We start from the raw sequence: 27,554 nt of genomic DNA, 5'->3' as shown, positions 1-27,554 counted from the left end.
TTCAGAGGGGTGTTTCTCTTCCGGTGAGTCTTGCCGCTCTCAGACGTCCGACCCGTCAGTCGGCAAGACTCACCGGAAGAGAAACACCCCTCTGAAGATGTCCAGCGAAGCACTGGACGAAACGTTAGGAGCTGAAGAGTTTCATGGACCACGACCTTACATCCCGCAAGGTTTACCAGAAGATATTTCATCCGGTCGTGAAAGCCTTCATACTATGATCAGAAGACTCTACGGGGAGCAATTTTCAAAATCAGTTAGACGCCTGGAAATTTTACGTAAGAAGAGAGCGCATTTAATTTGTACTTTAACATTCTTGTTGCGTTGTAGGGATTCGTCTACCATACCGAATTTTCTAAAGTTGAAGAGGATGTTCCAGACAGCCCGCGTTCATCGGATATTTGATTATACAGAAGCAGCACTACTTCGAGAGAGGATACATTATACAAGACGAGAGATGGATAATGTTGACCGTAAGTTACTGCAGTTACATTTATTCCTTGCTAGTAAGATACAGAGAGCCCTATGGAATAAAATAGATTGCCTTACATTTCGATCTATGGAAACCATGATGGAAACGACTACTAGAAGGCATAAGAAGAAGTTCGAAAAGTTACAAACTTATGCAGAAACTACAAATAATATAGTGATGTCCGAAACTGTTATTAATAAGTCAGACAGAGTTTTATCTCAAGACGAAATTTCAGTTCTTGCTAAAGGAGGAAACTACTCTATAACACCTCCGAAAGTTCCTGTTGAGGATATTATTGCAAATGTAGAAGCAGGTATACGTACTCTCCCCAAAGAAACTGCAAATGCAATCCGGATCGAAACCACCAGAGTATTATGCCGCAGTAAACCTCTGGAAAGTAATTTAACCAATGGCGAAAGAAAGGCTCTGAGAGATTTAAATGCAGATGAAGACATAGTGATTGTTCCTGCTGATAAAGGGAATGCTACGGTCGTTTTAAATACAGAAGATTATCAAAGCAAAATTTTGAATCTTTTAACGGCAGGGCAATACAAAAAACTTAAGAAAGATCCTACAGCCAGCGTACTACGGAAAACAAATAATTTGATAAAATCGGCCACTTCTATTCAAAAAGAAGAAAAAAGAGCTTTATTGAAGACTGAAGCTATGTGTCCTAGACTCTATGGCCTACCCAAGGTACATAAGAAGGACCTTCCTCTGAGACCGATTGTTAGTGCTATCAATTCTCCTACGTACGAAATAGCAAAATATCTAACAACTCGCTTACAACCATATTTAGGAAAAACGGATTCATATATAAAGGACTCACGTCATTTTATAGAGAAAATTAAAGGTTTAATTCTGACTCCTGAAGATATTTTAGTAAGTTTCGATGTAGTATCTTTATTTACTATGATTCCAGTTAATGGAGTTATGGATTTTATAACGGATATTTTTCCAGAAGATCTGACTGCTCTTTTCAGACACTGTCTTACTTCCAGTCATTTCCAGTGGAATAATGAGTTTTACGAACAACTTAATGGCGTAGCAATGGGTAACCCATTGGGTCCTGCAGTAGCTAATTTCTACATGGAGAAATTCGAACAGTCAGCCTTGGAAAAAGCAGATAAGAAACCATCTCGCTGGTATCGGTATGTAGACGATACATTTGTAGTCTGGCCACATGGTAGAGAAGCCTTAGGCGAATTTTTTGATTACCTTAATAATATAAATCCAAGAATCCAGTTTACCATGGAGAGAGAAAATGATAACAAAATACCGTTTTTGGATGTTTTAGTTATGAGACAGACGGATGGAAGCTTGAAACAACAGATTTTTAGAAAAATAACGCACACAGACAGATACTTACATAAAAACTCTAACCACCATCCAAAACAAAAAAGAGGTGTGATTACAAGTCTCGTTGACAGAGCCAGACGGATTTGCACGCCGGAGTATCTAGACGACGAATTAAAACATCTGAAGCACGCTTTTGAGAAAAATGGCTACTCAAAGAAAGAAGTAAGCAGAATTCTGCACCCAAACAACAAAAAGCTTAAGGACAAGTCCGAAAAACGATGGAAGAATACAGTCTCTCTCCCTTTTATAAAGAAAGTAACGGATCAGATTGGAAAGATTTTAAGTAAACATGATATTAGACCTGTTTTTAGACCAACGAAGAAAATTTGTCATGTTCTTCGGTCTGTAAAAGATAAACGCGCTCCTCTATCAGCCAGTGGCGTATATAAAATTCCGTGTACATGTGGTAAAGTTTATGTTGGAACAACAAAAAGAAACGTAAATACACGGTTAAAAGAACACAGAAGTCTTTGCCGATTAGGAAAAACAGATAAATCGGCTGTAGCAGAACACGCTTTTCAGCCAGGAAATCATCAAGTGAAGTTTTCCGAAACAAAAATTTTATCTACGACGACGAACTATTACCCACGGCTTTGTAGAGAAGCAATTGAAATATATAAACATAGGGATAATTTTAATCGGAAAGAAGAGACCATGAAACTTAGTGATATTTGGACAGTAGCACTACAGAATTGCTAGACAGTTTTATCCGTGACAAGGTTACGATCGATAGTTAAGTTTTATCTCTGACAAAGGTTATCTCTGCATACCACGTGTAACTCTGGTCACGCCCACTTTCTACGATACATAAGTCGCTCTCAGACGTCCGACCCGTCAGTCGGCAAGACTCACCGGAAGAGAAACACCCCTCTGAAGATGTCCAGCGAAGCACTGGACGAAACGTTAGGAGCTGAAGAGTTTCATGGACCACGACCTTACATCCCGCAAGGTTTACCAGAGGATGGATAATCACCATCAACAGTGTCCCGTGCCCTCAGTTCACGAGAGACTGCGGAGAGGTTTGGTATTTAAATCAGAAACTGGCGCAAAGGCACTGGGTCACTGCCAGTAGGGAAACGACAGGGGATGTTAGTTAAAATTTCTCAAAGAGTAAAGCGTCTTCCGGCGCTACTGTGTGTCGTCAGTGGCAGTGCGCGCGATGGGTAATCTAGTGACCTGAAGTATGGAAGCGCGTTTCTCGTGAAGAGTGATAAGTTAGATCCATGTGAGGTTAAAATAACAAATTACGAGGCACAACGTGCGCGAAGCATGTGGACAGATATATAAGGCTCCAATTTACATCAAGAGCCTGCACCACAATCGTTCACTACTAATCAAGGTGTGACCGTAATGAATGGAGTAAATAGAGAATTGTCGCAAACATCGACGCCGTCGTCAGATTCGACGAACTTTAAGGGCTGTTCACATTAGTTCAAGTTAGCGATATTGTGAGTCATAACTAGTGACTTTCACTTAAAATTTAAATAATAATAGTAATCTTTCAGAATTCTACCTCACTGATCTCATCATTCGCCTACGTCACTGCTACCTTGTCTAGAATCCTGTATCTTTCCTACTCTACAAAAACCGAGTGTCGTTGATTTATCAGAAAAAGACTATATTAAAAAAAGAGCAATGCTACCAGTTTTGTTACAATGTGATTGAAATTAATCAATACTGACGCCTCAACAAGTTAGCTTATCTGTTCAGTAACAATCGAAAACAGCACTAATATTTTCACTTCGAATGAAATTAACAGTAATCTAAATTTAATTGACGTAAAATGGTAAATTAAAATTTAAACTAGACCTTTAAATTTTTCACGCTTTTGTTCCACGATTATTTCACATGTGTTATTTTGTGTTGGCTAGATGGTTTGTAGTCCGGCATTGCAATTGTGCTGAAGGTTCTTATTTATTTACTCAAGCAACTTCCAAATTATTTAAGAACAAATTTCTACGAGTTTCATGTGTAAATCTTATGAGTTTTGTCCCAGGAAATACTCGTTACTGTGAGACAACACAATTTTTACCTGTAACAGTTTTCACCAAACATTTCTGTAACGGTCAGTAGCTAATCTTTTCAAACTACTGCTTTTGGTTTTCGTAAGGATTTAAAACAACATTTCGCCACTGTTATTTCTTACTGTGTTATTGTGTTGATTAAGTCTGTGAATCTTTTGTCGGCAGACATTTACTTAAATATGTAATACTTAGCCGGCCGGAGTGGCCGAGCGGTTCTAGGCGCTACAGTCTGGAACCGCGCGACCACTACGGTCGCAGGTCCGAATACTGCCTCGGGCATGGATGTGTGTGAAGTCCTTACGTTAGTTAGGTTTAAGTAGTTCTAAGTTCTAGGGAACTGATGACCTCAGAAGTTAAGTCCCATAGTGCTCAGAGCCATTTGGACCATTTGTAATACTTACTATTCTAATAATCGATTTGGTAACAACAGATTTTGTCTGATTTGGACTAGCGACCGTTTATTTCTACATGTCAGCTCATTTGACTTTGCTGTGGAGTATTTAGAATTTCGTGGAAATTTTTTTCCGTTTTGTCTTTGCCGTGTGTGATTCCACTGTTCTACATTCACTATTCAAAATTTAAGTAATAAGAGAGTCAGGCACGTTATTTGTAAAAATAACTTGCAGTTCACTTTTTCCCACTAAACAGTTACCTACCTCTGAAACGATTGCCTTACACTTTCTAATATGAAGGCTCACGCACGGCTAATTTTGCACAGCCGATTAGAGAGGGGAAAGGTTTAAGTTACGTAGCGACTTTTCATTTGTCTGGAAACTAGATGTAATATACAGATATTAATTTACAAATTAAAATTTTTCTTGACCGACAAAACTATCGGATACACGCCACATAGCTTAATGTCAATTATCTGAGGGGATGGGACAGGAGTTTATTCACAGAAACCCTAAATGTGTGTGGCCGGAGGATAATTCTAACGCTAAACTCCGGAATACGAATCCAGTGTGTTACTACCGCGTGCGAGTTTCACAAACACGAAGTTACTGGAAACGACGACGACTCAACAGGTAGGATACGGATTATAATGTGTTCTAAATGAGAAATCAAACGTATTTTGCGACTAGCGAGTAAAAAAAGTTATATAATATTGCCATATTTATTGACAATGTGTGTATAATTATTACATTTTATGTTATAAACAACTATGGAAACTATTCCAAATTGAATGATTTTTTCAAACTAATTCTGCTTGTTTTTTATTGAAAATATAAATAAACAGCCTATTACAATCACGCTTTGATTTGGATTTTTTTCGAACATTAAACATACATTGTAAAACACAAACGGAATACTATGAAGACCGGAAGTCAGAAGTCAGAAAAGGTGATTAAACACAGTGTAAAGAGCATAAGGTAAAATAATCCTACGAAGCTTAACCTATAGTGATACAGAGAGGGCAAGTAAAAGTGGCCCCGAGGAGTGTACACGATTTACGTGAATGTATGCATGCAACCACACTTGGTGACGCGCACAGCATGTGTAGGCCCGCCACGTGGTCCACACCGGTTCAGAGCACAGTGCGGGATGTGTCAGTGCAAAGGGGACGATGGTACCCATCCTGGTGCAGCGGGAGTTCGTTGTGGAAAGTTTCGTGACAACAAAGTTGTGGAAACGGTGTGGTCAGTTGTTTTTTTGCTGAGGAGTTTAATGGTGTCAAAGTGCCAGCAAACAGTGCCATGCAACGCTTAGTCCAAAAATGGCATCAGACACGACCTGTTTTTGAACAAGTCAAAAAACATTCCGAAATGTGCCCGCACGCCAGAAAATATGCTAAGAGATGAATGGTTGTCACTTTCAACACCTGCTATAATCAGGTTAGTACTTTTCTCTGCTGTTTCCTTGTACCCTGGAACTCTATTCTCCGGGCCACTTTCATTTGCCCCATTCTGTACAAACACGTTTCTCCTTCTGTCAAATTGAATATAAATGTTCTAGCAACATTTCTTAAGTCTATTTGTTCCAACAGCAACTTGTGCACACTGCTAACCGCTACGTGGTTGAGCTCCTGCTGTGCCATTGTTAGACGCAGATAGTTGTTCAGTCTGCAAAGTGCGATGAAACTGCGTTCTGCTTCGCAGCCTGAAGTTGGGCAAACAAGTCTGCAAGTCTTACCAACGCTTCAACATTGGCAAGTAATTCTCGAACTTCTTTCTCCATAAATACCAAAACATCTTTTGATACATTCCTATAAACCAGGTGTTGTACGGCACTGTAGGGTTACAACTGGCTAATTTGGAATACATTTTGCAATAAATATTTAATTATCATCATTCCTTTTCCATTCGAAAAAAAATTATGAATTGCCTTGAACTCTCTTAACAGAAATTCCTCTTCACACGTGCACTGACTGTATAAGTTTGTTATTATAGCAACACCGGACTGTGACTGTCGCGTGGCGTTCGGTTGTTACGGGTCTGCCTCCTGGCCACCCTTCCTATAAACTTACACAAAACCAGGCAGATTTGTGCTTATCTCCTCACTCATAGTCGTACCAACACAATTCATTAAAACTTGGTATACTATCTTTTTGGTGGATAATATAAACTGATTTGGTTTATAGGCACTTCAGTAAATCTTGCAAACCATTAATTCCTATGGCACAAGAGCTTTTAGTGTAAGTAGGTAGTTAAGCTTGGATATATCTATTCAACAAAAAACTGAAATTGTTTTTCAAAAAACACTAGGGGGTGGGGGACGGACAGGTGCCCCCCTCCCCCCACCTCCCTTGCTGTGACGCCCATATTATTTCGCTACCTCGTTCGGTACATCCCGCTGATGCTGTCGGAAAATTATGTATTTTGGTGAAAATATACCTTCATGACAATTGTAGTTACACTGCATATCTCAACGCGATGTAGAACTTCTACAGCCGAGGAAGGATTTGTAGCAATTCGGTATTGTATACAGGTCGATACTGCCAATACGAAAAGTGTAACAGAGATGCACGGCAAATACAAAAAAGAATATGTACGGCGACTACAAAAGGGAATATGTAGAAAGCAGGCGTCAATCCCCGCGGAAAAAAACATATAGTAAATTCAGAAAATCACTATCCGAGGAAGACTGAGTAATGATGACATTGTATATTTTGCATCGTGAAAATAAGATACGAAATATTCAGGAGAGGTGGGAGCCGTGTTAGAAGTATCGCACAATGAGCTTTACAGTTCTTATATCCAAGCTGCTGGCAATATTGTAGAGAAGAATTGAAAAGAAAATTGATGACTATCAGTTGGGTTAGGAAAGATAAAGGCACACAACGCAGTTTTGAAGTCGCACTCGATAATCTATGCAAGACTTTAAAAAAATCAAGATACCTTCGTAGGATTTGTCGGCCTGGAAGCAGCCTTCGGCTCCGTACAATGGTGCAATATGTTTGGATTCTCAGGACGAATGGTATAAGTTATAGGAAATGAAGGGTAATATACAATATGTACAAAAACCAAAAGGTAACTACAGTTAAAGCCATAAGGCAGGGATATATAATGTGGTGTCACCGCCAGACACCACACTTGCTAGGTGGTAGCCTTTAAATCGGCCGCGGTCCATTAGTATACGCCGGATCCGCGTGTCGCCACTGTCAGTGATAGCAGACCGAGCGCCACCACACGGCAGTCTAGAGAGACTTACTAGCACTCGTCCCAGTTGTACAGCCGACGTTCATAGCAAAGGTTCACTGACAACTACGCTCTCAATTGCCGAGACGATAGTTAGCATAGCCTTCAGCTACATTTGCTACGACCTAGCAAGGCGCCGTATTCAATTGATAATTAATATTATGAAGCATGTACCGTAACGAGAGATGTTCTACAATTTTGGATTACAGTTAAGTATTACATCATCAACGTACTTTATTTGGAATTCTCAAGATATTGTCCTGTTCCAGACCTCACGCCAGTCAGAGTGTAATTAAACGCGTGCATTTCGGCCTCCTCTAGAAACACAGTGTTGGCTCTTCTGCCAACACTACATATTTCTTCTTTCCTACAGATCAAACTGTATGTCGAAGAAGCTCTGCAGGAATTGGAAGAATGTTAAGAGTAGGATTAAAATTCTGGGTAAAAGGACTTCAGTGATAAGATTCGCTGATGACACTACTGTCAGGGAAATTCAGAAATAATTACAGGAACTGTGGAATGGAATGACCTGTTTATTTAGCAAATAATATGGATTGAGAGTAAATCACAATAAGACTGAAGTACTGTGGACAAGCAGAAACGAGACTAGCGATATATGTGACATCATAGATGGGAACGACGAAGTAGACGAAGTGAAGGAGTTCTGGATGCAAAATAACGCATGTTGGACGAAGCACGGCGGATCTAATAAGGAAAAAAGCGCACTTCTCACTAAAAGTAGTCTACTAGTACCAAAAACAGAACTTAAGTTTGAAAGAATTTTTGTAGAATATACGTCTGAAGCACAGCTTAATAAGCAAGGGACTCCTGATCCGGGGGAGAACCGCAAAAAAAGACAATCTATGCTTTTTTGGATGAAGTAAGAAATGAGGTTCTCGACAGGGTCATTAAGAAGAGGAATATATGCAAAGTACCGGCTATAAGAAGCGACAGGGTGACAGAGCATATGTTAAGACATTAAGAAATAACTTCCATGCTACTAGCGGGAGCAGCAGATGGTAAAAGCTGTAGGTTAACACAGAGACTGGAATATGCCCAGCAGATGATTCAGAGCGTTGTGTGTGTTAGTCTGAGGTCAAGCACAGGAGAGAGAAAATTGTGCAGTCCGAAACGTGATGATCAAAAATGAACAGAGCCGTACGGAAAATCAGTTCTTGTTCGCTCATACAAGAGTGAAATATTATTACGCAGTATCCTTGCACTTATACAATGGCCTGTAGAAGACATAAGTAGGTTTTTTGGTGACATCAGTCTCCTTCCTAATTTGATGCTGCCCGCCACGGGTATCCTCTCCTGTGTCGATCTCTGCATGTCAGAGTAGTCCTAGACTGTTTGTTACATACACTTCTTACCTCTGTCTTCCCCTACAGTTTATGCCCTCTACTACCGCGCGTTAGTACCATGGAACTTACTCGCTGATGTCGTAATACAGGGTGGTGTAAGTAAAAGTGGCCTGGAGAGCAGAGGTCCAGGTTACAGAGAAACACAACATAGGAAAAGAATTACAGTACCAACTTGACTGTAGCAGATGGTGAAAGTGACAACCATTCAACTTGTCGTCCTTTTGGGCCCTGGTCAGCAAGTTGCTGAAGGCGAATCGAAGTTGTACTGCTGAAATTGCTGCAATTGCATCCGAAATGTTCTATTGCAGTTCTTGAAGACTATGAGCGTCGTTACGATAAACCTTACACTTGAGGGCTCCCAACGAAAAGTAATCGCACAATGACAGAGAAAGTGACCTGGACTGACTCTGCTAACAATTCTGTTAGGCGTGAGGACTGTGTAAATTTGCTTCAAGGTTCGGCCGGCTGTTGGCTGTTGGCAGTAACTGTAGGTCTCTTCTCCTCCTCCGTTAATGCTACCATAAATGATTTCAAAATAAAGAACCTGTGATTCTGTGAGTTAACATAACCACTTAGGTAAAACCAGAATTCATCAGACATAAAGAACAAATCCATGCCCAAGCCATTCATTGTAATTTCAGTAAACAGCCACTCACAAAACTGGAGGCGCTGAGGAGCATCTGCCGGTTTCGATGCGTGAACAACAGACACTTACAAGGGATTCATATGCAGGTCCAGGTTGAGTATTCGTCCGCATGATCGACGTGATATGGCGGTCTCTTGCGACTGACGTAGGGTTGATGTGGTAGGACGCTGAAGCTTTTCTGGTGAACTGTAGGCACATTTTTTTGGTGTGCGAGCACTTTTCGAAATGTTTTTTTACTTGTTGATTGTGTTGGGACAGCAAGCAGCCACAAATTTACTTTCATTTCTTTTATTCAAAGGGTACCGTTACCGGTTTCGAATCGTTGTGATTCATCCTCAGACGGTATACACGCTTTCGTTATGGCAGGTGGTGTGTTTTTTATAGATTAATTGTCCGAAAATATAAATAATACATAATTATAAACATGCCACACACAGATGGTTGCGTTACAGATTTTAGTTGAATGTGACTTACGTGAAATGTCGGTTTGGAGTGTTTGTTTTCATAACATTCGTCCAACAGATGTGAATACATTCCCACTGCATTCTTATTGTTGTACACGTAAATTTTTCTCAATGAACACTTTAAAAAAATGGCTCTGAGCACTATGGGACTCAACTGCTGAGGTCATTAGTCCCCTAGAACTTAGAACTAGTTAAACCTAACTAACCTAAGGACATCACAAACATCCATGCCCGAGGCAGGATTCGAACCTGCGACCGTAGCGGTCTTGCGGTTCCAGACTGCAGCGCCTTTAACCGCACGGCCACTTCGGCCGGCAATGAACACTTTAGATTTGTTTTTTTAATATATATATATTTTATAATTAATGTAACAATATCAACTCAAAAAATCAATGTCTCTGTACTAGTGTAAAAGGCATTACACGTCCGTAAATGAATATACGATCTTTCCCAAACATTTGTAAGCTCTTTGTATGTATCAAAACATGTGGTGAGTGATAGAAATCTTCTCAGTGACAAATCTCAAGTGTTCAGTGAGAAAAATTTGTGTGTGCAACAATAAGAATGCAGTGGGAATGTATTCGCATCTGTTAGACGAATGTTATGGAAACAAACACTCCAAACCGACATTTCACGTAAGTCACGTGCAACGAAAATCTGTAACGCAACCATCTGTGTGTGGCATGTTTATAATTATGCATTATTTATATTTTCGGAGAACCATCGTCTCCTTTGCACTGCTCCGCTCACACCGACACAGCCCGCATTACGCTCTGAACAGGTGTGGACCGCGTGGCGGGCGTCCACGTGGGTCTGGTTATATGCATACATTCACGTCCAATCGTATCCAGTCGTCCGGACCACTTTTGTTGGGTCCACCCTGTACATGCCCCAGATCCTGTCCCTTCTCCAGCTTACAAGGGAGGCATAAACTTAACGGCTTGCGCTCTCATGTTTAAGATGCTCGTTAAACTTCGAACGCCGATTTCTCTCAAACGCATCGCACCAGAAGAGCATATGTTACACCTACATCCACACTACAATCATGTGAAAGATGAGCAAAATTATGTATGCTTCCCTTGTTAATGTTTTCCACGAACGCCCATTCCCTCAGTACCCGATTCTGCGGAGAACCTCCCAATTTCGTATTTTTCAGCATCCTTCCGCGACACCACATGTATTCTTTTCTGGTTTTCCCAGCCTCGGCAGTCAGAGCCCTTTCATCGAAGCTCTTGCAGACACGTGGTACACCTGTTGCGAGCCGCCTAGATCCGGCCCTCTGGCCGGTGTTGTCGGCGGCGCGCGTCGAGGGGCGGCGGCCAAGCCTGTTAAGTCGCCATCGACTGGCTCGCCCGTGGCGCCCCCACCGCCGCTGCTATCGGATTCTGTGGCCGCCATCCATTGTGGCCACCGATTCTGTCGCCGGCTGCGTCCGGAGGCGGCGCCAGCCAATAACACGGCCGGGATTAGCAAGGCAAACTCACGACCGCCACCCTCGCCGGCCCCAGCACACAATCAGCGCCACTTGTCCTGACAAATTTCCACCAATGTCGATACTGTTGTATATTTACAAGAACCACTTACGTGACTCGACTTTGTAATTTTTGAGAAAGCTGCTATCTAAATCTTGTGGCCGACTGTCACAACAAATTTGGAGGTTTAACGTTCAATTCTAGGTTTTAACATAGTATTTTCTTCCAGGACCGAACGTGAAGTACATCTCTGGCTATGTTTTCAGTATGTGACAACTTCAAGTCGCAGCACGGTTTGCATTACTTGATGATACAGGGCTTCCTTTTCTATCAGTTATTGCGGCTACGACATTTGAGTGTATTGTTTGTAAGTATTATGTAACAAAGACAATATACAGGGTGATTCAAAAAGAATACCACAACTTTAGGAATTTAAAACTCTGCAACGACAAAAGGCAGAGCTAAGCACTATCTGTCGGCGAATTAAGGGAGCTATAAAGTTTCATTTAGTTGTACATTTGTTCGCTTGAGGCGCTGTTGACTAGGCGTCAGCGTCAGTTGATGCTAAGATGGCGACCGCTCAACAGAAAGCTTTTTGTGTTATTGAGTACGGCAGAAGTGAATCGACGACAGTTGTTCAGCGTGCATTTCGAACGAAGTATGGTGTTAAACCTCCTGATAGGTGGTGTATTAAACGTTGGTATAAACAGTTTACAGAGAATGGGTGTTTGTGCAAAGGGAAAAGTTCTGGACGGCCGAGAACGAGTGATGAAAATGTAGCACGCATCCAGCAAGCATTTGTTCGCAGCCCAGGAAAATCGACTCGCAGAGCTAGCAGAGAGCTGCAAATTCCACAATCAACTGTATGGAGAGTCCCACGAAAAAGGTTAGTTATGAAACCTTATCCCGAGGCGATGGATCGGCCGCCAGGCAGCCCGTGACAGAGCACTTCATCACTGGCCTCCAAGAAGCCCTGATCTTATCCCCTGCGATTTTTTCTTATGGGGGTATGTTAAGGATATGGTGTTTCGGCCACCTCTCCCAGCCACCATTGATGATTTGAAACGAGAAATAACAGCAGCTATACAAACTGTTACGCCTGATATGCTACAGAGAGTGTGGAACGAGTTGGAGTACCGGGTTGATATTGCTCGAGTGTCTGGAGGGGGCCATATTGAACATCTCTGAACTTGTTTTTGAGTGAAAAAAAAATCTTTTTAAATACTATTTGTAATGATGTATAACAGAAGGTTATATTATGTTTCTTTCATTAAATACACTTTTTAAAGTTGTGGTATTCTTTTTGAATCACCCTGTATATTAAGAACGAAAATTTTCTTGAAAACTACAAATGTGTGTATTTGTTTGTTTTTTATGCTTCATGGGAGGCAGCCGAAGGGATCTTCAGCCTTCCCGGAATTGCTGACGTCTCCGGGCGTTGATTTCACAGAGTAAATACCGCGCGGAAGAAGAAAACGCCGGAAGCTTCCCTTAGGTGCTATGGCCAATGTTATTTAAATAATGTAAATTTACTTCAAAACGAAAAAAGAAATGATGTATGTTCAGTTATCACTGAGACCTGTACCAGTCAAGTACGCTAATAGCGACGCATGCTGACACATGTGTGAAAAACTACTTAAGTGGCAGTAATCCGTATTAGTCTTACGAAATAAAACAAGAATTGCGTGATCGGAAAAGAAGACAAAAGTGTTTCTGGGATTTATTGTTTTGGAAAATACTGAATCCAATGTACTTGCACTGAGACGGTTTTGAAGATCTGGATAAGACTGATTTTTGTATGAACTGAAATTTAAATTCCATTACAAGTCACGGGGAAAGCGCTATTTAATCTCAGACTAGGGAAATCACGAAAACTTGTTATAAACTTGTATGTAATGTGAAGGACAATGAAACAATTTAAAATCAGAGATGGTGAAACAGTCTACATTAAAACTGAGTGCAAGTGCAAATGCGCAATAGCTGTTTATTATTGTGTTTTCACTGTATGACGAGCGGCTTAATACCCTGGTGGTATTTCTTCCGGTCACATAAAACCAATACTTCATGTGCCACGAATTCCAAGGTACAAGTGCGCGTAAAAACATGTCACTCCTCGGTAAAGCCTTGGATAAAACGGCAGATGGGCGTCCGATCCGAACCAAGAGTGATCAATAATACATCTCCAAAACAAAGTAGAAAGACGAGCACGACAGCACATGACAATCCACGTATGACAGGATAAAACCAACAGGAGAAACAAGGGGTCAAAAGAAACACAATGCTTGGGAGTTGTCAACGTACTAAAGTACACTCACGTTCAGAAAAAGCAGAACGCCTAGAGATCGGACGTCCATATTTACAGGACATGTTCATTAGCATGTTCTGCATAAATGATTAACATTTCAGTCACCTCGGTTCAGCATGTGTCTTGTTGCCTAGTACGCACACAGTCCGTCATGGGCCCTGATAACTTGTTCCATGCACGATGGCATCGATGCGTATAAAACGCGAATGACGTCCTATGGTGTAGCCAGCCATGCTGCATTCACCTTCTTCCAAAGTTCAAAGTTCATCTGTAGTGGTTGGCATTGGGTCACAGCGCTACACCCGTTGTTTCACCATATCCCACACATTTTCGTGGTGACTGGTCTGGTGATCTGACGGGCCAGGGCAAAAGGCTGACATCCTGTGGCACCAAGAAGGTACGTATTCGTGCATCAACATGTGGTCGTGCACTGTCTTGCTGGAAAATGGTGTTCAGAGAATTGACAGAAAGGGTATGTCTAGGGGTTGCAGGATGCCATTCACGTAGGTCACACTGGTCAGTGGCTGGGCAGTCGCCAACTGCGGTTTGCAGCTGTACTCCATAGCACCACACACCATAAGGCCTTGGGTTGGCGCTTTATGTCTCGGGCGAATGAAGTCACTGTGATGCCTCTCGCCCTGTCTGCGGCGAACCAATATGCAGCCATCATTTTCAAACAAACAGAATTCCATTCGTCCGAAAATACTATCTGATGCCTTCTGTGTCCCCAGCGACGTCGTTCCACACACCACTGCCGTCTAGCAATTTTCTGTACATTCGTCAAAGGTAGGTGGTACCCCATTGGTAATGCTCGAATCCAACAAGGTGTTGGCCCACCCTTAGCCTTCATTATAGCTTCCACTCCCGCAGGCAGTCGTTCAATAAGGTGCTGGAAGGTTTGTTGGGGAACGGCAGCCCGTTCTTCACGGAGTGCTGCACTGAGGAGAAATACTGATGTCAGCCGGTGTGGCCTGGCACGAAGTCGGCGTTCCAAAACATCCCAAAGGTGTTCTGCAGGATTCAGGTCAGGACTCTGTGCAGGCCAGTCAATTACAGGGATGTTATTGTCGTGTAATCACTCCGCCATAGGCCATGCATTACGAACAGGTGATCGATCATGTTGAAAGATGCAATCGCCATCCCCGAATTGCTCTTCAACAGTGGGTAGCAAGAAGGTGCTTAAAATATTAATGTAGGCCTGTATTGTGATAGTGCCAAGCAAAACAACAAGGGTTGCAAGCCCCCATCATGAAATACACGACCACCCCATAACACCACCACCTCTGAATTTTGTTGTGGGCACTACACACACTGGCAGATGACGTTCACCGGGCATTCGCCATACCTACACTCTGCCATCGGATCGCCACATTGTGTTTCGTGTTCGTCACTCCACACAACGTTTTTCCACTGTTCAATCGTCCAATGTTTATGTTCCTTACACCAAGCGAGGCGTCGTTTAGCATTTACCGGCGTGATGTGTGGCTTATAAACAGCCGCTCGACCATGAAATCCAAATTTTCTCACCTCCCGCCTAACTGTTATACTACTTGCAGTGGATCCTGACACAGTTTGCAATTCCTGTGTGATGGTCTGGGTAGATGTCTGGGTATTACACTTTACGACCCTCGTCAACTGTCGGCGGTATCTGTCGGTCAACAGACGAGGTCGGCCTGTACTCTTTTGTGCTGTACGTGTCCCTTCACGTTTCCACTTCACTATCACATCGGGAACAGTGGACCTAGGGATGTTTAGGAGTGTGGGAATCTCGCGTACAGACGTATGACACAAGTGACACCCAATCACCTAACCACGTTCCAAGTCCGTGAGTTCCGCGGAGCGCACCATTCTGCTCTCGCACGATGTCTAATGACAACTGAGGTTGTTGATATGGAGTACCTGGCAATAAGTGGCAGCACAATGCACCTTATATGAAAAACGTATGTTTTTGAGGGTGTCCGGATACTTTTGATCACACAGTGTATTTACTGCTGATTAACATATCTAGTACGTTCCTACCGAAGTCAATATACTCCTTTTGATGGTGGAACTCGAAGTTAAGGTTCAACTCTTCACTGGATATGTTTATTTCATTTACAAGAAACTGAAGACGCTTGTTGTCAAAGTAACACTTAGTCGTAGACATCTTGGTCATGTTATAACGCCTCCAGGTGTTCGACGTCGTTAAGACGCACTCGATCCACAATATATGCTCTGCTGACGAGTAACGGCTTCCTTCACCTTCATCAAATGTTAAATTGAACTGAATGGATCAGAGGTGATCTGGGTTACGTATGTCAAGTACTGAAAGTCGTTTAATACTTGCACATCATCCGCAAATAACTCGCCTGCTCGCCACTGCACCCAATAGAGGACAATCCACATGGGGACTAGACGCGATTTCGGCACGCATGGGTAATGAAGTGAAGCGCAAATGAAATCACATTTAAGCTAGAAACGTGCGAGGAATCCATGTGACACTGTTCTCAACAGCATCTTCCGATTACACAACACTGCCAACCTGACAACATATTTTCGGGGCACTAAGATTGTTTTACTTATTCTTTCAACAGCCACATATCTGACGAACTGACAAGTACAAAAAGCGATGGCAATAGCTAGCCACATGAACAAAATAAAAAGAATAAAATATAAATAATGACTTCCGGCAGCTGTTACGACCCGCCCGGATAGCCGAGCGCGTTAACGCGCCGCTTCCAGGATTCGTGGAGGGGCGTCTGCCCCATAGCGTACTCGACGTGGACTGGTGAGCCGGCAAGGCCTGAATGTGGGTTTTAGGCTGTTTCCCACATTCCATTAGGTAAATACCGTGCTGTGCCCGCGTCTCGCGTCGCATATATATTGCACAAACTTTCAGCTGGTGCCCGCGTCTAGCCTCAGGTACGTCTTACGCAAATCCTCTCACAGTTGACATGAGGTTTACTCTAGAAGCTGATAGAATCCGTTCATGGAGAAATGGTGGATATATCGTCTCTTTCTCCTTTAATTATGTTTGTCATTAATTTTCCATATGGGTGTTCGCATGAAAGGCTAGTTTTATATGTTGGTAGCAATGACAGGCGCTAAATAGGCAAAAACGGAGTAAATTAGTTCGTCTCGGAAGTTCGCTTCCCAACACAAATACGCCCAGCATATACCACCCAAGTAGCCCGTTAAAAAATCGATCAATATTGCTCAGACAAATAAATTCTACGAAGAGAGACGATACAACCACCTATGTAGCTATACTGTAGCAACGGCCGTAATGATATCCTGTTCTTGCCCGATTTTAACGTTGAAACGCTTTTAAGTATTTCAACAGAAATTATTTTCACTTTTTAATTAAATCTGTTATTCCACGTTGTTGAGAAAAAATATTATTATTACTCACACAGCTTTGAAACTTATTCTCATTTAAATTCAGACTGTAATCAGTCTGACGTTAATGTAATGAGCTTCAAATATTACACAAAACTTACTGAAACTAGTTCCTACGCTTATCTTGTCGGGTGAAGCCTGTAAACAATTAACGTTTCCAATTTCAACGTAATGGCTGCCCGCGCGCCAAGACGACAAACGAAAAGCAGATGGGGAATAGCATCTCCCTACCAGATTCTTATATTATCATTTTCTTAATTATTTCACATGAAGGGAAATGAAATGAATGAATACGTTTAATATATATACTGTGAAAAGACGCTTACGTATTTTGACCTCTGTAAGAAAATACGTCCGCAGCTTTCCCCTTTCAGAACAAGGTAAAAGTATTCTTCTTCAATAGCAGAGACACATCTCATTATCAAGCACTTTCTAGAATATAGCTTCTTTGGATTATTACAACACATAGATAACATATAATTACGCTTATTTTTCCAAATACAATATGAACTAAATTTCAGCGTTCTCTCTCTTTCTGCAGTCTCACGTTTATTTATAAGTATGGATAGTCGATGTTTTTGTAACTAACACGCAGTTTTTTTTCTCTTTCGTTCTCACACTTTTTTCATGGGACAAACTTTTGACAGAATTTTACCAGGTGGCGGTAGGTGGAGTCAGGAAGGGTATTCGGTCACCAACGTTGGCAAAATCCATATGACAATGCCGACTCCGAAGAGAAAGAGGAAAATGCGAGGAGGACGAGAAAACTACCTGCTGCTGAAAGAATGCAAGATCCACAAAAGCCTCTGTATTTTACAATACGACGACCAAGGTAACACGTAGTTTTCTACTACTTGTCAAAGTATCCTTAACACAGTCACATACAGATTGTTTTGAGGAGGCGATGATTCATAGTTTCTTGAAAATTGTGATTCGGCATAATAGCTGTATGCCATTTCTTTATAAAAGCTACCAGTTCGGGTAAACAGCAGACTATCCTCGGGCATTAAATACGGATTACGAGTCCTAACATTATCATTTTTATTTTGATCACCGCTACTTGTAAATTCCATCAAAATTACAGAATTCAGGGAAGTACTCAATTTATACGTACAGCCTTGTTCTTCGAATTGGCAAACGCACTTCATGATGCAGAAATAATGCAACACTGCATTCTATGATTTTAGTCCAGTTAATGGCTAACGAAGATGAAGATGTAAATCATCACGTTTGGTCGCATGTTCTGTAAATAATGTTGTTCTTAATGCCAGAGTATGGTCCGTTGTTTGACTGAAACTGGTAATGTTTAATAGAGATGTGACACGTGGCTCTGGCGCCACACCATGATTTTTTTTTCAGAAAAACTTCAAATATACGGTTGGATATCCTGTCAGCATGTATTTTTCCCTACTACGTGTATGAGATGATAATGTTCTGTAACCGTTCCCTACACCTGCACGGTCCGCGACTGCCAAAGCGGAAATGATTAAATCAAGGTGCTTAAAGTGTGAAGCTCATCAGGAGACGCGTGGAGGCTCTTGGCAGGTTAGTTTTGTTTTGGAGGTGTAGCCTCGTGAAAGCTCGCCGGAAGCCCGTGGCCACTGCGTGTGCGGCGTTTGTTGTCCGTCACCTGGCGCGACCTCTCCAGGACACAGCGCGCGCGGCTGGCCATCCGACCGCGTAATCACATTCTCTTAAGCATGAATTAGGACTGAAATTTGCAATTCTTCACGTGCCAGCGCGTCTCTATTTTTTTTATTTCCACAAACAGCGTGTTGTGTTTGTCCGAGCCCGCTCTTCGTACAAGCAGTACGGTGTTGGTCTTCAGCGGAAACTGCGAATTTCGGAGCAAATTCTCCCCAATGAAAATGTCACTAGCTCGCGAGCTCAAAATAAAGCTAATATTAATCTTTCATCAAGCGGCCGCGAGGCGCTGCACCTTCTGCACGCGTGTAATTCCATTACGAGCGCGAGCAGCAAAAACGCAGATGCGCCGCTGGATCAATATTTTGTTTCCGGCGCGAGGAGCCAGTTAAGAACTAATGCGGTTATAAACGGTAGCATTAACATACAATTTTCGATATCGACTAACGATCTTAACAAATTATAACACCTATCGGCGCTTGCTGCGTGAATATTTCAGCCGCTTGGTGCTACGAATCGTCTCTACAATAAATTAATTAGTTCCGGGGGTCTAATCGCGATTGTGTTAATCGCATTTATTGGATATTCGATGGCAAATCCCTCAACAGCAATAACACGCGCCGAAAGATAAAATACGACTGTCGTGTTATCAGCAACGTTAATGAAATTTACTATTCGATTTATAGACGCGCCTTAGAGTCGCTGTGTGTAATTCTCAGGAGTTATTACTGTGTGCAGCTACGCTTTCGCCCCCCCCCCCCATCACACCCCCACAAAAAAAAAAAAAAAACTTCCGTACCTCAATTTACGACTGAGCATCGTTGCCTCCTGCAGTTCGTCCAACGGGCGTATACATTTATCGCGCGGTACCTGCCAAATTATTTACGCAGATACGAATAGATTCTCGGGCGGATAAATGTTTGCAGCCGGCAACATGTTTCAATATTTCACAGAATGAGAAGGCACGTGCAACATGACGATACGATTATTTTTTACGATTAAAACAAATATCGATTTGGCGATGAAGCGCTGTTCACACGGGCAGTGGGATTTGGCGCCAATCCCTCGTTTGTAATAAGAATTCCGTGTTAACAACGACGTAACCGTTACGAACCGAGCTGCGTAATAAAATGACATCTGACCGGACATACAGCCGTGATTAAACGGCCAAGAGCGCGACATGCCGCTACCGCATTAACAGATGGACTGCTTCTGATGGTCGCTCGTATTAGAGGCAACAACAGCAGACTCCTGATTTACCTCGTAACTGCAAACCAGGAAAACGAACAGTAACTGCAACAGGTGCCTTTTTTCAGAAGTACTGTGGTTTAAGATTCACAGAGATTTCCTAGCGGTAAGTCTTGTGCACTAGTGGAAGTGTGTTGGTTTTCTGTGAATCTGTTTGTGCAGGCCAGTCATGGGAGTAACAATAGCTCAAAAAATGCGAGCCATCCTACAGCGGACCTCTGGATTCGTAATCTAGCAACCATTAGTCCGCACAAGTACATTTCTGGAGCGGCCGCTGGGGGCCGAGCGGTTCTAGGCGCTTCAGTCTGGAACCGCGCGACCGCTACGGTCGCAGGTTCGAATCCTGCCTCGGGCATGGATGTGTGTGATGTCCTTAGGTTAGTTAGGTTTAAGTAGTTCTCAGTTCTAGGGGACTGATGACCTCAGATGTTAAGTCCCATAGTGCTCAGAGCCACTTTTGAACATTCCTGGAATCTTACAACACTTTGACCATTGAAGGTGCCTTGTACTCGTACCGCAGCTATGCAACGTATGTATACTACGAAACAACAGAGTCACAGTATCAATTAAATCGTAGATTGAGATGAAAGCAACATTGTCTCACAAGACAACACCATAATGGAGATGGTGACTCTTGCCTTCCTCCGACACCTGTACCAAATGAGTATAGGATCGAAGGCAAGCAGTTTCCGGAATACATGACTGCTGACACTTTTTATAAACTGGTGTCGGTGCAATGGGAAGGACACTGTAGGCTTGTTGTTGGAACAGGCCCCACTGCCCAAAATGAGAAACTGTTCATTTTAGTCTCTATGGGTGTCCAATTCCTCTGGAGCCTCACTGCTGCGGACTTTAACGAGTGTCTATAGGCGAAGTGTGAACGGATGTCCTGTTCTCTTCATGCAAAAAGTACATGAAACGGAACGACGACGTTGCGATACACATATTTGTATTAAAAGAAATTAAATTGTGATCTCAGATTCCCATTTCACTTACTGGTGCATCATATTTCCATTACGGTAAGCATACTCAATGCTTACTTCAGAAACGATGAACCAATAACGGTTATCTGCATCTGAGATCACAGCTGACTTTCTTTTGGTTTCACTAGACAAGTGCTCGAAGGTCATCTGAGTATAACATAATATATATTTCAGATTTGTCTTAAAAACATGTTCCTTATCATTTCACTCGCACGAACGTTAGCTGCATTCTTCCAAATTTCGTAAATTTAACTAAATTATTTCAAAAATGGCTCTGAGCACTATGGGGCTTAACATCTGTGGTCATCAGTCCCCTAGAACTTAGAACTACTTAAACCTAACTAACCTAGGGACATCACAAACATCCATGCCCGAGGCAGGATTCGAACCTGCGACCGTAGCAGTCGCGCGGTTAACTAAATTATTTAAGCAGACTTCTACAGAGAAACGTATTTACATTTCCCTTTTGAGGTCGGGACCTACAGTAGCAAAATCACATGTAACCGTCTAAGTATCACCAACACATGATGAGGCGCGTTGGGTGGAAACTGTTTACAACCCGAAAACTAACTCACTGGTGTTTCATTCTGATCATAGGCCCATAATTATTATCAACTTTCAGATAATGAACAAAATTGAGGTTTTATGTTACTTACCATTCACACCACTGTAGAACTTCGCTGAAATGTGTCAGCTTTGTTCTCTCCTACCTGAAACAAGAAATTAAGAATACTAGAAAGAAAAAAAAAACCTAGAAATAAAAGAAAACACACACACACACACACACACACACACACACACACACACACACACACACACACACACACAGAGAGAGAGAGAGAGAGAGAGAGAGAGAGAGAGAGAGAGAGAGAGAGCTGTCTCTCCTCTCGTTCCCTGCATGCCGCCTGGAGAAAATGCAGCCTGAATACTACTGAGTATTTTCTTTAGCCAGTGTTGCATAGCTTTAATGCACTGACAAATTCACTTTCAAAACTCAAGTAAGCTACCTCAGGAATACAATAATGCTTATTCAAGTAAATGTTTCTTCAACCAGAAGTTTGGTCTGAGCTCTGCCCACATTTACTAGTCCTGGCCCTACTGAACCTTTGCCTTCCATAACCTCTGAACTGTCTTCCCCAGCCAGTTACAAGGGCAAGAAGCACATACGATCACTTCTACGGAAGGCACATAGTCAACGGCTGTTTATTGGAAGAATACCGAACAAGAAAGCGCATATTCACTGGAGTGCAAAACTTAAATGCGAAAGTAAATTTAGCATGACGTCTCGCTGCCAACTAACTTAGTTCGATGAAACTTGGACCATACACAACAAGAACTGCTACGTACACAACAAAAGATAACTGAAAGAAATATGAAAACAGTCGAAAAGAAATGACACTTTTATTCGATGACAATAATTACATTGAAGTCACCGCCACTCATAATAGTCCCCTGGACATTACAAAGGCGGGACATGGTTCTTAACAGGATGTGAGACCACCACAGACAGCGGCGGACGCTCTGCTACATGCTCCCATGCTGGACACAAATTCGGTAAGCAATCGTTGTAGTAGGGCTTTCCATTCCTCCACCGACGCGGTCGATAACGGCAGGATGGTCTTTGGTCGTACGACACACTCTTGAATAGTGCGTGAGTGTTTGGGTTAAGCATAAACGTCGAAGCAATTTAGAGGAGTGCTGCTAGATTCGTTACCGGTCGATTGAAGAATCATGAGAGCCTTACGGTAATGCTGAATCCTCGAGATTCATATTTCCACAAACGGAGGCAGATGGTCTTTTGACGAAACGTTATTGAGTAAGGTTAGAGAATGAGTAGTTGCGACACACTGCAGAATAGTTCTGTTGACTCGAACGTTCATTTCGCGTACATGAGAAGGGCTAATACAGAGGCAAATTCAGACAATCATTTTTCCCTCGCTCCATTTGCGGTAGAACAGGAGAGGGAATAAAATAAAAAATGTCGTGCGACTAGGGCACCCCGTCGGGTAGACCGTTCGCCTGGTGCAGGTCTTTCGATTTGACGCCACTTCGGCGACTTGCGTGTCGATGGGGATGAAATGACGATGATTTGGACAACACAACACCCAGCCCCTGAGCGGAGAAAATCTTCAACCCAGCCGGGAATCGAACCCGGGCCCTTACGATTGACATTCTGTCGCGCTGACCACTCAGCTACCGGGGGCGGACAGGAGAGGGAATGACTTGCTAAGATACAAAGTGACTTAAGCCACGCAATTTGACTTGCGTAGTATGTTCCCTTAAGAGTAAATTTCAGCGTAAACTCATAACCACGAAGCTTAGCATATCCGACATTCACAATACACGTCCGAATTGAATTAGAAAAATAAAAAAGAAACGATAAGTGACGGGAGAATTACAGAATGACCGACGACTGAATCGAGGACTTCAGGATTCGTAGACACTTACCCACTGAAACTGATCTATAATAAACAATTTGCCTACACTAGCAACTTTCTTTCTATTGAATGTATGCTGGATTACTGTTGTGTTTGCTGCTCTATAGATGCCATAATGCAGAAATCCGAAAAAAAGTAACAGTTTCCACTAGAAGGTAAGATGGCGACAGTCTGCCGTCTGCTATCAAAACTTGTGTAACTTAGCGACGCATGCAGCAAGATGGCCTGGACAACCTAAAATAAAAACGAAAAAAAATCCAAGGAAAAAGAAAACTAATCAACGGGAATGCGACGCCATCAGTCGTGGCGCAGTCCGATAGCGGCGCTTTCACAAATATCAGATTTGCGCACGGAGCGGTGGCGCATGACGCAACAACCCCGGTAATTAATGCCGCGGAAAGATGCCAGCTCGGAATGCCAGCTTTGAATAATATTTGTCTCCACAGAATAGCGAGGCGCGATCGATGGTTGTATTGTGCGCCTACATTCGACGAGCTGATTCAATCTCGCCTTAATATATGTATCTATTTGTAATCCAGCTTGCGCGGTTCTATCAGGTACGGAGAGAGAGAGAGAGAGAGAGAGAGAGAGAGAGAGAGAGAGAGAGAGAGAGAGTGAGGGGGGGGGGGAGGGGGGGGAATAGTAGTGGGAGAGAGTGTAGGACTGCTTCCATTGTGTGTCCAGCTCATGCGATGTGCGGTTGGCCATCGTTCGCGTCCGAATACAAACCTTCCCATATTGCTAGTTGCTTCCAAAATCAACATTACCAACTAGTGTTAAGATAGGCATCCATCTCGTATCCTGAAGTACTCATACGAACTTTCATAAGGCTATAAAAACCTGAGTTTTATCTGCTTCTCGCTGCGTTTTCCTGCGCACGTACTGTTTCATCGTTAAGTACTGGGCTCCTGTGCTAAAACAGCTTCTGTCAGGAAACTGATGGTGTAATATCGCATTTATCTGAAGATTGCACATGTAGTAATCGACCCTGACAAAAATTACTTGTTGTTTGTTTATTTTATTCAGCGTATGACCGACACGGTATAACCAAGTATTCAAAACAACACGAGTAAATTATAAACGTAAGATGCGAAGATCGGTTGTAGCTATCTACTCAGGCCACATGTTGATAGGAAGAACTCCATTGCGTCACAAAGGTCTGTTCTCGGCTGACATTCTTCGACAAGATGACAGTCGCAGTTTGGTGCTGGATTTTTCCCCACTCATGTAGATTTTCTGCGATGTCTGTTTTAAACTTTTCCGTATCTAACGAGGACGCTCAACATCACTGGGGATTTCTGAGGGATGAATTAGATCACGTAGATATGCGGAACTTTCCCATTCCACAACACCAGCCATTTGCAACTGAGACTGAAGCTGTCGCCAACGAGCTGTTGAACAAGAGGCAAGGGTGGGTTTGGAGATCGTGGACGATTTCTTGCCAGTCGTGTTATACTCTGATGGAAAAGCATTTCAGGATTGCTCATGTTTTTCTTGTCTTCCTTTGTGAGTGCTTAATGTCTGCTTAGAGTGTATGGAGCTACGTGGTTGAATGTTGACAGCCAATACAGTGGAGTAGACTTAATGCACCCAGTAACCATCCTCAAATGCCTCAAATGGCTCTGAGCATTATGCGACTTAACTTCTGAGGTCATCAGTCGCCTAGAACTTAGAACTAATTAAACCTAACTAACCTAAGGACATCACACACATCCATGCCCGAGGCAGGATTCGAACCTGCGACCGTTGCGGTCGCTCGGCTCCAGACTGTAGCGCCTAGAACCGCACGGCCACTCCGGCCGGCTAGCCATCCTCACTCCCATATGTAATGGGAAGTCTAAAATTATAGACTCAGCACTGTCAACAAGATTGTTGCGCAGTAGGTGGATACGGAGTATACCAGGCTTAGTGCTGAAGTTCGTCGCGTGATTGAGCACTGCATTATTAACACTTTCCCGTCCGCACGTCTCGTACAAATTTATTCGCTTGGCGCCGGCAGTGCTAATTCGGATAACTTGGCTTGTCGCCGGCCGTTCTCGACATTATCGGGAGATTATAAACCGTTAAGTTTTACTAATCTCATCGTTAGTTCTCATAAGTTCTCAACCCTGTTCCCTAACTTTCACGAAATTTCAAAGATATACATACGTAAATAAATACAAAATTTGTTTGCTTCATATAATTGTATATTTGCATTGTCTTTGGTACTTAGTACTTCTCTTTCATATGATATCCAGAAAAACAGTCTCCAAGATGTAACGCAACTCCACGAGACTTGCACAATAACTCTGTTGTTGTTCTTTTTTGTTTTTGGAACATACATGGCAGTTTCTTCGTTTTCGTTTATTCTTTTCGGAAATAAGTATTAGTTGGTGCTGCTCTATGTGATCGGAATGTCTGTCAACCGGATCATGATGAGACGTACGCGATGTAGTGGCAGCCTCCAAGTTTTGCTCAGAAGCAGGTACATGGTCTTTTATCCACGAATCAGAAACTTTCAATAAAAAAACGTGAAACCGGAGACTTTTGCGTTCTGTATTGAAATATTGACATTTACAGAATGCATTAAATAATGCGCAATTAAAGAGGTACATGCATACCTTTTCTGTCCATTTTATAGTTTTTCTGTATGTAGGGTAAAACTCAAATACTGGTCAGACCGATCCACTCCTTTCATGTATTTGTTGTAGTCTAATACAATTTCAGGTTTTTTTATTTTGTAATTGGTTTCTCTACTTTTCTTTGAGTGTCGATCAAAGTGGCATTATGTACTGTAGAGATCATGCGTATCGTCTTAGTTTCCGAAGCTCTCCATATCTGTGCGAGTACTTCACCTTTCCGTTGGTGACAAGCTTCAAACACATTGACTTTTGCGCGCATTAATTTCTCCGGAAATCCTCTATTTTGCCTTATCGTTCCACAAACTCGGATTTTCTTTTCAAGTAACTTCTCTGCAAGTTCCACACTGTTCTAATAATTATCCATGCAGAGGTGATGCCACTTTCCGTAAGAAGGTGTCAATAGTTCCATCACTGTTTTGCTAAAGGCTGTCCAGCGCCGGAATACATCTTCAGTGAGGAAATGTATCCCGTACTCGAGTCACACAGCATCCGAATGAGTATGCAATATTTCGTGATTTTCGACGGATTGTAAACTTCAAAATTTAACCGTCCACGCCACGGTATCAGTCCTTCAACAATTAAGATGTTTGGACTTAAAAGTTTCTTAAATCGTTTTGGAAAAATGATCAATTACGAATTGCACTTTGAAAATCTGGTCGGCATTATCCGGTTCTTGTCGGAAAAATGATAATATTTGTCGGAATCGGTAGCGGGGTATCGTTTTGCGAGATATCGGCATGTGTGTCAATGGATTCGTTGACAAATAATCATAGATCCTTGCTTTTTTTACAATTCCCATAAGGATAGCAAGCCCAAACCATTTTCTAAGTTCCGGTCCCGTACCGTCGACAAATTTGGCATTTTTGCTATCCAGTTTGCTTCTCTTGCAATTTTGATTGTAGTACTTGTTGGTTTCATTGCTAATATATTCAAATAGATCGTTTCCAGTATATAATTCTCCGATACCCTCGACGCTCTGCGTATCTTTGAGAAATATGTTTGGACCCGGAGATCCTTCAAATTTATTATTGGTCCTCGGTAAATCAAAGTTTGATCACTGTGCACTGTCTTCTGCGTCTGGTTCATCCGAATCAGTTGGCAACCGTAGCGTTCGCCGAATTCTTCTTGGAAGTATTTCACTACCTTCCTACGATTCTGTTTCAGTTTCAGGTTTTTGATAACCAATGTCTTCTTCCTAATCGGCCAAGTCGTCTGGAACGTCAGATAAGATGCCCGCGCATTCATCGTAAATAATCGTATCGTCTCTTTCGTCTGCCATGAAAGAAACTGATGAAACAGTTGACCATATCTTGAGGTGTTGCAAAAAAGATTGCTCAGACTGATCAGAAGCAGAGACACAATGGTGTAGCATCAATTATCCCCTGGAACGTATCGCAGTTACCATATGACTGTGGCAAGGAACTGGTGGGATCACAAGCCAGAAAAACTAGTCGAAAACGAACATTCAACATTACACTGGGATTTCCGACATCAGACGGATCGA

At 42.4% G+C, this 27,554-nt stretch overlaps 1 protein-coding gene across 1 annotated transcript in view; it reads right to left on the bottom strand.

Annotated features, from left to right (window-relative positions):
• LOC126481822 (protein bric-a-brac 1-like) overlaps positions 1–27,554 on the bottom strand; it is a 1,776,705-nt gene that overhangs the window by 1,568,256 nt on the left and 180,895 nt on the right. Inside the window, exon 4 of the mRNA XM_050105780.1 lies at positions 21,648–21,701. The gene's annotated coding sequence lies outside the window, so the exon portion shown is untranslated. The remainder of the gene's footprint in view (positions 1–21,647; positions 21,702–27,554) is intronic.

This window comes from Schistocerca serialis, chromosome 5 (assembly GCF_023864345.2).
Source record: "Schistocerca serialis cubense isolate TAMUIC-IGC-003099 chromosome 5, iqSchSeri2.2, whole genome shotgun sequence".
NCBI classification, from domain to species: Eukaryota; Metazoa; Arthropoda; class Insecta; order Orthoptera; family Acrididae; genus Schistocerca; species Schistocerca serialis.
This window is presented reverse-complemented; position numbering and strand designations above follow the sequence as displayed.